The sequence below is a fragment of the Anabrus simplex genome, chromosome X (assembly GCF_040414725.1).
Source record: "Anabrus simplex isolate iqAnaSimp1 chromosome X, ASM4041472v1, whole genome shotgun sequence".
NCBI classification, from domain to species: Eukaryota; Metazoa; Arthropoda; class Insecta; order Orthoptera; family Tettigoniidae; genus Anabrus; species Anabrus simplex.
Window position 1 is genome coordinate 140,848,244 of NC_090279.1, and position 11,356 is coordinate 140,859,599.

The window sequence follows — 11,356 nt, forward strand, 5'->3', positions numbered from 1 at the left end:
TAACCTAAAACTTAGGCTAAGTTTGAACACTATTTTAAACACCAACACCACTATTATTTGTAGTATCAGTAGACTAATGTATTTTCACTGTAGTGTGGAATTATGAAGTTATCTTACTTATTTCATAAATATTATGATAATAAATTATTATAAATGAGCATAGTAAACATATAAGACTGATACCACCCCAGTCGACAAGAACTGGTTTTGTAAAGATATGCATTTGTTAAATTCACGTTGTTTTCTTTCATGATGTACATGCCTAATTTCTGTTAAGTTATAGTGTTTAAATGTAGCCTAAATTTGTTTGCAAATGTAAGCTCTTCAATAAAGAAATAAAATGATAACCGTCGCATGCCAAGATAAATGTGTATAATAAGAGCTGTCAATTTGTTCATAAACCCTTCGATTTATTACTCTGACATGGATCACCCAAAACCTGGCTTAGGTTTGGAGAATACTTTAATAATCAACACTAACTTATGCACTGTTTATTATTTTCAGATTCTAAGATGTAATTGATGCATTTAATTAAAGCATCATAGATTAAATTTAAAAGTTTTACAATTTGAATAGCACTCATGGAAAAGTAATTAAAAGTTCATACAATTTCACCTTACATTAAAATGATCTTCACAGCAAGAAACTATAAGTAATAAAAAAGACAAAGACAAAGACACCTCCGTACAGGCCATGAAGGCCCTTGGAGGAGTGGAAAGTAAAGGCTTCCACCATTGTTAAGCACGGCACGTGATGGGGTAGAGTTGTTAGCTCTATGCCCGGCCGCAAACAATAAGTTATACTTTTCCGATATATCACAGGCATTTCCCCGGCTGGCCAAAATCCATTCCTTCCGTGTTTTACGGTCCATTGACACATTTAATATGTATTTTCGCGGTGGTATTCGATGTATTAGTGCAAATCGGAACTACACACCATTTATAACTTTTCCGCCTCGCCGTCTGCTCAGAATTCGTTTGAAGTCGAAATTATAACACACTGATTATTATACAATGTATAGACATAGAATTTAACTATACCAGACACTAACGTAACGTAGAAATACGTGAAGTGTATCCTATTTCCCACATCACACTATGTGTTATTTCGTCTGCTAACACGGCCAACCTGTACGATGAAGTTAGACCAATGGGATCGCGTACTTGCGTCACGTGACATTTTCGTACATTAATTTGGATTTTTATCATATTTGGAGTTATTATTTCCATATTCCGACCACAATTCTGAATCGCGCAAGAAATTTTGAGTCAGAATACCACATTTTACATTAAAACCCCGGACCATGCATGTTCCCTTTTTCTGTCTTTAACAGAGGCCGTATGCAACATGGAAACCACTAATCCTGATGAAATCCTGGAAAAGCTGGAATATAACAAGGAGATGACGGCCCCCTCCGTAACACTGACGCTTTCTTTTCTCCTACAGATATTGCTGTCATAGACATTATGAAGGCGACAAAAAAATATGGCTTTGGTTATATTACAATCATATGATATCTTGAATTTGAACCCAAATGCAAGCCATCGTGCCCTTGAATATTCTTAAAAGTGTCCCTTTAACACTACAGCTAGAGCATGACAATCAAGGTTTGAGCCAAAATTTGAGATGGCAGGACATTGAATTTACCCGCAGAGGATATTGCTGCTATGTAAAACAGGAATGAGATTCATTTTATGTCAGAAGATTACGGACAAGGTGATTATTTTTAGTGAATGATAACATCGTTGGATAGCATCCAAGTCTGTGCCTGCCTCCCCATCGCACAGTGGTTCTACATATTCTAGGTAAGAAGAGCGAGAAATACAAACTTCTTGGATAAAGGTGAGATACGCTTAAAACAGGCACATGAGAAAAGTCGATCAACGAGGCCAAGGTACATCGTAACATGGAGTGGCACTTCCCAATTCATGCTGTATGCACTGAATTCACATGGCCCAGTCGTATGCATGACTTCCTCCCAGGCCGACCACGTATTGTTACTGCACACTTAGGAGAAAATAAATGGAAAAATAAAAGGGGGACATTGACGACGACAGGCTAGACCGCTTTATAATCACATCAGATATTGATGTTGACACCAGTAGACAACGTGGGGGAGAAAATACGACACTGGATTACATGTCATACGTTTTGTGACATATCACGCCAAGCAAAGGGTGCAAAACTCTGTGGTCATACTCCTATACGTGATTAAGGGATTTTTGTCACAAGTGATTTATCAGGTTTACAATTAGTTTTCTGTAAAATGGCATTCCATTTTGTACTGATACATATGCTCCACGAGCCAGCTACATTGCTGTAACACGTGGCGCGTCCCAGGTGACGGATAAGGGTTCCCCACTGGCCTGCCGGCAGACTTGAGCGAAATATAATAGCTCTCGCAGACCAAAAACGCAAAAAGTCTTTAATGGCAATTTTGGCGGAGATGTAGACGTTCGGTACGGAGAAGTCGGCAGATGAGGTATTCTACCTTTCTGGAAGTTAATGCAGAAAGGACCGTAGCGCTTCTCCTATAGAGGAGCGGATATAAAAGGCGTCTGTTCCCGATGTCCGGAGCGGCGTAACTACCTGCTGTCATGAGTTCCAAAATGCTTCAAGACAAGCCGGTCGTAAAATGACACCGTCACAAAATTACGCAATAATGTCTCATGGAATCGGAACCAATGTTAGGGAGTCCTCTGGAAGGGACGCGCGTTGGAAGGCCCCAGTAAGCATGAAAAATCGTACGGGTTGTGACGGTTATGCAAACGAGAACCCCCATTCTGTATTGCATCGCTGAACTATGTCTTTCCTTGAATGCAAGCCCACAGCTGCGCGCCCCTAACCCCACTCTGCAAATTCCAATCATCGTATTATCAGATAGCAGATCGTCCGCTATTTTCGCCGGAAGAATTTAAAAGTAAAGCACCGATTGTGGTTATTGACTGCTCTTATCAGGATAATCTATGAAAGAATCTTCTGTCGATAACCGTTTAAAATTTGAAACATTGAAAATATTCCCGCTAACACAACAGCCTATTGTCTTACTATTCATGAGTGATATTACTTACCATCCGCTAACTCAACCAAACAATACAGATCTGCATTTAGGGCAATCGCCCACGTGGCAGATTCCCAATCTGTTGTTTTCCTAGCCTTTTCCTAAATGATTTTAAGAAATTGGAAATTTATTGAACATCTCCCTTGGTAAGTTATTCTAATCCTAACTCCCCTTCCTATAAATGAATATTTGCCCCCCAGTTTGTCCTCTTGAATTCCAACTTTATCCTCATATTGTGATCTCTAGTACTTTTATAAATGCCACTCAAACTTATTCGTCTACTAATGTCATTCAACGCCATCTCTCCGCTGACAGCTCGGTACATACCACTTAGTCGAGCAGCTCTTCTTCTTTCTCCCAATCCTTCCCAGCCCAAGCTTTGCAACATTTTTGTAACGCTACTCTTTTGTCGGAAACCACACAGAACAAATCGAGCTGCTTTTCTTTGCATTTTTCCAGTTCTTGAATCAGGTAATCCTGGTGAGTGTCCTAAACACTGGAGCCATACTCTAGTTGGGGTCTTACCAGAGACTTATATGCCTTCTCCTTAACATCCTTACTACAACCCCTAAACAACCTCTTAACCATGTGCATAGATCTGTACCCTTTATTTACAATCCCATTTATGTGATTACCCCAATGAAGATCTATCCTTATATAAAAACCTAGATACTTACAATGATACCCAAAAGAAACTTTCATCCCATCAACGCAGTAATTAAAACTGAGAGGACTTTTCCTGTATGTGAAACTCACAACCTGACTTTTAACCCCGTTTATCAACATACCATTGCCTGCTGTCCATCTCACAACATTATCGAGGTCACGTTGCAGTTGCTCAGAATCTTGTAACTTATTTATTACTCTATAGAGAATAACATCATCCACAAAAAGCCCTACATCTGATTTCACTTCTTTACTCATATCACATTTATATATATAAGAAAACATAAAGGTCCGATAGTACTGCCTTGAGGAATTATTAATAATTATTACAGGGTCAGATAAAGCTTCACCTACTCTAATTCTCTGATATCTATTTTCTAGAAATATAGCAAACCATTCAGTCACTCTTTTGTCTAGTCCAATTGCACTCATTTTTGCCAGTAGTCTCCCATGATCCACCCTATCAAATGCTTTAGACAGGTCAATCGCGATACAGTCCATTTGACCTCATGAATCCAAGATATCTGCTATATCTTGCTGGAATCCTACAAGTTGAGCTTCAGTGGAATAACCTTTCCTAAAACCGAACTGCCTTCTATCGAACAAGTAATTAATTTCGCAAACATGGCTAATATAATCAGAAAGTATGCCTTCCCAAAGCTTACATACAATGCATGTCAAACTTACTGGCCTGTAATTTTCAGCTTTATGTCTATCACTGTTTCCTTTATACACAGGAGCTACGATAGCAACTCTCCATTCATCTGGTATAGCTCCTCCGACCAAACAATAATCAAATAAGTTCTTCAGATATGGTACTATATCCAAACCCATTGTCTTTAGTATATCCCCAGAAATCTTATCAATTCCAGCCGCTTTTCTAGTTTTCAACTTTGGTATCTTATTGTAAATGTCATTGTTATTATGTGTAAATTTTAATACTTCTTTAGCCTTAGTCTCGTATTTTTACAAGAATATAAATACGGATAGCCCTTTATCATGATCATCAATGTGTGCTTCTACAACGTACACTACAGAAAGAAAAGAAAACTGACTGCATGGTTACAGAGAATCGTCTTAATAACAAACAAAACTGTGAATGTGCCTATCAGTGAAACTAACACACTAAATCTTATTTACCTCACTCAAGTAAGTGAGACTATTAAGATGTTCTATAAACATAGAAACTTATATCAGATGCCAAAACATCTGATTCAGTGTTTACCACCAGGATTTTCATCAACGTGCGCTGCTCCTTTCGTTATTCTTTTCGGAACATCTTACCTCTCCACAGTAAGATGTAAATCGATGTAGCTTCATGCAGACGCTGTCGACGACATTACAATCATCGAGGTATAAATGGTTCAGATGAATCGGATGGAGATAATCCGACGATTTCAACTGTAGACAGTGTATAGATGAACTATTTCCCTTCTTTACCGTACCTGATAATAATTCAGAAAGGAACTAAACATATGGATGACATTAAGGTGAGAATTGCGCCATCTTCTTTGTGTTGCATAACATGCATAGTATAATAATATTTTGAAATACTTCATTTCATAAACAATAAGTGTTTTGTTTAATTTGATTGTTGCAGGGGGAATTACAATTTTGGAAGCATGCTACGTCTTCACAGTAAGATGTTAAGGAGTACAACAAGCTTCTTGTCAACATAGTCGAGACTGATGTATAACCGGTAATAGAGTGTTTTATTTTATAAATAATTACAGAATAAATATTTCATTAAATTTTAAAAAGTTTTACTTACTGCATTTCCTCTGCCACCCTCACACCTATCGAAAATATTCTTACTTATAACATTTATAGAGCCTTGAGTTTAGTAGAGAGTAACCTCGATAACTAACAAGTCTATGCATAACCATGTCGACGTAATCACTGCATGTTAAGATCACGTCGTCATGGTTATGAATATTTAGACTTGTTCGTCACTGTCGGATGGAGACGTAAAGCCATGAGCAGACCTCTTTTAAAATCACTCACACTGTAACGCCACGTTATTTGACCGTCGGAGGGAGAGCAGAGTAAAACTGGGCCAGACACAACCAAAAGAGTGCCGGTGAGGATAGGCCCCTTCCAACTGGCGTCTGTGTGGTTAGGCATGCTCTCTTACGCAAGGATATGACTGTGACATCGCGTTATTTGTCCATCGGATGGAGAAGTAAAGCCATGAGCAGACCACTCGTAGACACAGGTGCACAACTAAGTAGTCTGTCGCATGGAGACACAAAGAGCCTTGACCTGACTTCTTTAAAATCACAGATGGCGACTGTGTAGTTAGACCATCCAAAACGGCAACGGGAGGGGAATCTGACCGCAAAACTGGGCCCAAGCTGACCACTGTGTATTCAGGCCCATCCGAAATGCCGGCGGAAAGGACATTTGACCGTAAAACTGGAAATCTAAGCCCTGTATAGTTAAGCCCCTCCAGGACGGCGTCTGGAGGGGCATCTGTCGGCAAGACTGGGCCCAAGATGGCGACTGTGTAGTTAGGACCCTACAAAATGGAGGCGGGAGGAGTATCTGTCCGTATAACTGGGTTTGGATATATGTGCCCCTCTGGTGGGAGGATCAAATTGGCGATTGCTTCGGAGAGTTTCTGACCGTAAAACTAGGCTCTGTGTAGTTAGGACCCTCCATGAGGTTAGGCGTGCTCCATTATGTGAATCCCCCTTGCCCTACTACTCAATATGGCGTCAGCATAATCTGCGAATCCCCATTGCCCTATTACTCAAGACGGCGTCGGAAAGGGCATCTGACAGTAAAAGTGACGTTAGGCCCCTCCACGGTGTCAGGCTTGCTCTCTTACGCGAATCCACATTGCCCTACTACTCAAGATAGCGTCGCAAGAATCCCCATTGCCCTATTATTCACGATGGCGTCCGTAAAGGTATCTAGCCATAAATGTGAGGTTAGGCCCCTCCATGAGGTTAGGCTTGCTCTCTTACACGAACTCAGATTGTCCTACTACTCATGATGGCGTTAGAAGGGCATCAAGCCATAAAAGTGAGGTTAGGCCCTCCATGAGGTTAGGTTTGGTCTCGTACGCGAATCCACATTACCCTACTACACATGATGGCGTCGCGAGAATTCCCTTTACCCTACTACCGATGATGGCGTCGGGGAGGGCATCTGGCATTAGAAGTGAGGTTAGACCCCTCCAAGATGGCGACTGTTGCCATCGGGAAGCGTACCTGGCCATAATAGTGAGGTTAGACCCCTCCTAGGTGGCGACTGAGGTTAGGCTTGCTCTCGTACACAAAATATGACGTTGGGACGGGCATCTGGAGGCGAAAGTGAGGTTAGGCCCCTCCAAGGTGGCAACCGTGAGGTCAGGCATGTCCTCTAATGCAAAATCCACGAATCATCATTGCACAACTACTGAGTCAGCACCCGTTGTTTTGGAACCGCTTTTGCTCCACTACTAAAAATAAATTATGTTAAAAGTAATGAACGTGGATGTAAATGACTGAGTGTTAACAATAGACTTTAATGATCTAGGATGCTCTATTTAAGAAGGCGGATAGTGCTCAATGGAAATAGCCTAGCCTTGTCAAGTGACAGAATGCGATCATAGCACATATATGAACACTGAGGAAGTAACAACGAATGTCGCATTATGGAAGGTATATTACTGACCACATAACGCAACCAGTTCAGTTTAAGATAATAATCACTCTCCATGCTTACTCAACAACCCGAAGCTTGTCTAAGTAAAGAAACGTATCTAATTAATGCCAATTTTAAACCATTATTAGTCTGTAGTCTATAATGTGTTAGGATATATTGACAAATCTTCTTAATGTCCTAAAGTGATCATTCTTCTAGCTATTCAATCATGATTCTTATAGAGAGGGTGGCATAAATTTTTGAATGTTTACGAAGTTAAGGTTTTCAATAAATAATGAAGAGCATATGTAATGTAATAATCATGCCTAAATTAAACGATTAACCTGACATAACCTTACTTTGGGGGATTTGAAAGGTAGGGCTTGGCCAAGAGTGCCAGCTTAACCTAACAGGCACCGATTCGACTCGAGTTCTAACATCACACGCCCTGGATTCAACCCTAGATTTAACCTGTCAAGTTCATTAGCTTTACAGACTTATGTTCGATGTCCAAGACTGCTGGCTTAATCTAACAGGCATGGATTTGTTGCCCGGCTCAACATTACAAGGGGGTTAAAGACTCGAGTTTGAGATTCGATCCCAGGCTTAACCTAACTAGACAAGATGAGACTTGGTCCATGGGCTTTAGGAGCTGAGTTAGGAACTGGGTGGCGGCCATACACATTCTTATAATAGGACTAGGGAGATGGTGTAAAGCTTAATACATGTGTTACATTCAAAGGGGCATAACGCTGAATGATGACATCAGGTCATGGAGCTTAGTGAGTGCAAAATGGCTAAAGGTCAACATGGGAAAAGGAAGGAGCTAAATAGCAAAAGAGCTAAAGCGCAAAATGGCAAAAGGGCTAAGAACTAAAGAGCAAAATGGAATGACCCGTGGTCTAGGGTTCAGAGCAGAACGTGGAACATGTTGGTGGTATGGTACAATAGAGATGGTGAAAGGTTTTATACATGTGCATTATTCATAAGAACATACCTTTACAAGAGCTACTTCAAGGTCTTAAAGCTGAGCGCTGCAGAGTCAAAAATGCGGACGTGTGAGCTGATGCGCAATGTGCTGTTGGTTTTTAGTATCTGGAGCCCTAAATGTTGACTGTAACAATGCGAACTCGCAGATTAGAATTCTAGAGACTTATACTAGCTTATAATACTGTTGATATCACTAAGATAAAACTTAGTATTCAGGACTGAAGAAAAAATGTTCACGCTACACGACTGGGAATGGAACCCAGGGCTCTACCATTTGAACTGCCGAGTATCATGCAAAGTAAATGACTGCAAGTTGTAAGTGTGCATTTAATTTAAAACACCTAACGTTTGAGCTGCGAGAAATTAAAAAATCTCCACACCGACTGGGAATCGTCCTCGGCACTCTTTCCCTTGGACTGCTGATTGCCATAGTAACTAAATAATTGTGCATTAAATTTAAAATCTCTAAACCTTTGAGCCACAAGAAACGATAAATTCGCCGACCCTACTAGGATTCGAACCTGGGGCTCCTTTACATCGGTAGAAAAAAGCATTTCAACTAAATGACTGCACATTAACAGTTTATGTATTTCGTTGAAATGCCTAGCTTTAACGTTACAAGACTCAAAGTAAAAATCAAAGACAGAACTAGGATTTGAACCTGGAACTCTCTTGGACAGAAAGCTGAAGTGATATTAAAATATCTAACTAAAAAATTCAAACCTCTAATTCTGAGCAAAGAAAATCGCTGACCCGGCGTATCAAACCTGGAGCTCACTTCGACTCAGAACAAAAGATCTTAAGTTCATAAGAAGAAAAAATGTTAAAAATCTTCAACCCGACACGGAGTCGATGACGAGCTTTTCTTTCACAAAGTATGTTAACTGAATGTGGAGAGAGAATGCAACACATTTAATATTAAGTGAGGTCGTGACATATGAGCATCTGAGCAAAATAATTAATCGACTGTAGGAACATGCTGATTAGACTTGGAAGTATTTGCTGTGACATGAAATACAGAGTTCATTGTTTTTGCAATTAGCCAAGTATGCATATCTCAGCAAAGGAACATTGGCGATAAGAGCAAGTTGACTAGACTTGGAACTAACGGAATTGCTAAGAGAGGGAATACAAAGTTCATTGTTTCTGCATTGAGCTCTGGGCTACAGATTTGAACTATGGAGACGTGTAATTGCCTGCTGCAATGTCTACATCACTTCGCACACAACATTAGAGCTGCGAGCAATTAAAAATCCCCAGGCTGCCTGGGAATCAAACTCGGCACATTTACCCGTGGAGTGCTGATTATAATAATATTTAAAGAATTTCGCGTTAAATTCAAAACACAAAACTTTTGAGCCAAAAGAAAGATTAGGAATCGAAACGGTGGCTTCTTCATATTGGCAAAAAAAAGCATGCTAACTAAATGACTGCACATTAAAAGCTTGCGTGTTTTATTGAAACACATCAAGTTCGACTTCCTTTCGAGGTGGGGACCATAATAATATTCTCTTTTCGCGTTACTAACTACACTGGAACGTTTCAAAAGTTTGCAATAATGGTAATTTTGAAGATAGAAGCTACTTTGATGCTGAATAATCAATATTCATACACAACAAGGAAGAGAAGGCCAGCACTTTAACCGCCTCAGGCAATTAATTTACTAAGTTGCTAAGTGCTGAAATTTAAATCCCTGCTTCAGTTTTTCAAGATGCTGACGTGGTAGAATTTAGTCCTGCAAGTTTTCTTTTATTTGCCAGAAAATCTAACGACACAAAGCTGACGTATTTGAACACCTTCAAATACCATTGGGCTGAGCCAGAATCGAACCTGCCAAGTTGGAGTCAGAATTCTAGTGCCTTAACCGTCTAAGCTACTCAGCCCGACAACTCAACTATTAAGTGCCGAAAATACACGCACACACACTAATAATGATGATGATGATGATGTTGATAATAATAATAATAATAATAATAATAATACTAAATTTGGAGGAACCAACTCACCTTCGTACTGAATACTCAACATGTATACCCAAAAAATAGCTGGTGCCGGAATTTAGTCCCGCAGGAGTTTGCGTCTTATCAGAACCACCTACCTGGTAATTATAATAAAATCCCCGACCCAGCAAGGAATGTCAAAATCTAATGTATTTAAATCAGCCCGAATTACATCACACACACACACACACACACACACAAATAATTTTGACGATCCAACCCACCTATGTACTGAGTACTCTACATATATATCTGATAAGAAAAAGAAATCTGGTGCAGGAATTTAGTCCTGCAGGAGTTTGCATCTTATCAGAATTACCCAATAAGGAATAAGACCCCCAACCTAACAGGGAATTTCAAAATATAGAATATTTACATCAGCCCGGATTACACTTACATGCACATTATTCCTGTAATATTCAATCGGTACTAAGCAAAGTGCTAGTACTGAACCACAGACGTGTTCCACACTCAGTTGTCAGAGACCTAAGGGGTTATTTTATTGTAGTTTCCAAAAAAAAGCTCGCAATAATAATGGTGACAAACAGGATGTTCCATAGGCATAGATATCAAGGATAATTAAATAAAAAAACACCTATTCAATACTTTCCACGTTTAATGTGGTTATTATCTACATGATTTTATGTAGACTTATTTGGTCAGGTACATGTTTCACCCATTATTTTGGGCATCTTCAGCCTGTAAACAACCTTTAGGTCAAGGTTTGGGACCTTTTTAACTAATATAAACATACTAATATATACACTATATACAACATATACATTATATACAATATATACAAACATAAGTCAATACAGTAAAGTTTTTTGGTCCTAATCTATCTAATATGGAAAATGTCCAAAACTAAAATGGATCTTCTTTTCGGTGAAGAGGATTGCATATCGGGGTTTATGTGACCCCTATATCATATTAAGTACTTGACGTATCGTGTCTGGTGACAGGATGTGTCGTCAACAATAAGTGGAGATTTGAACTGATTGTAGGTTGG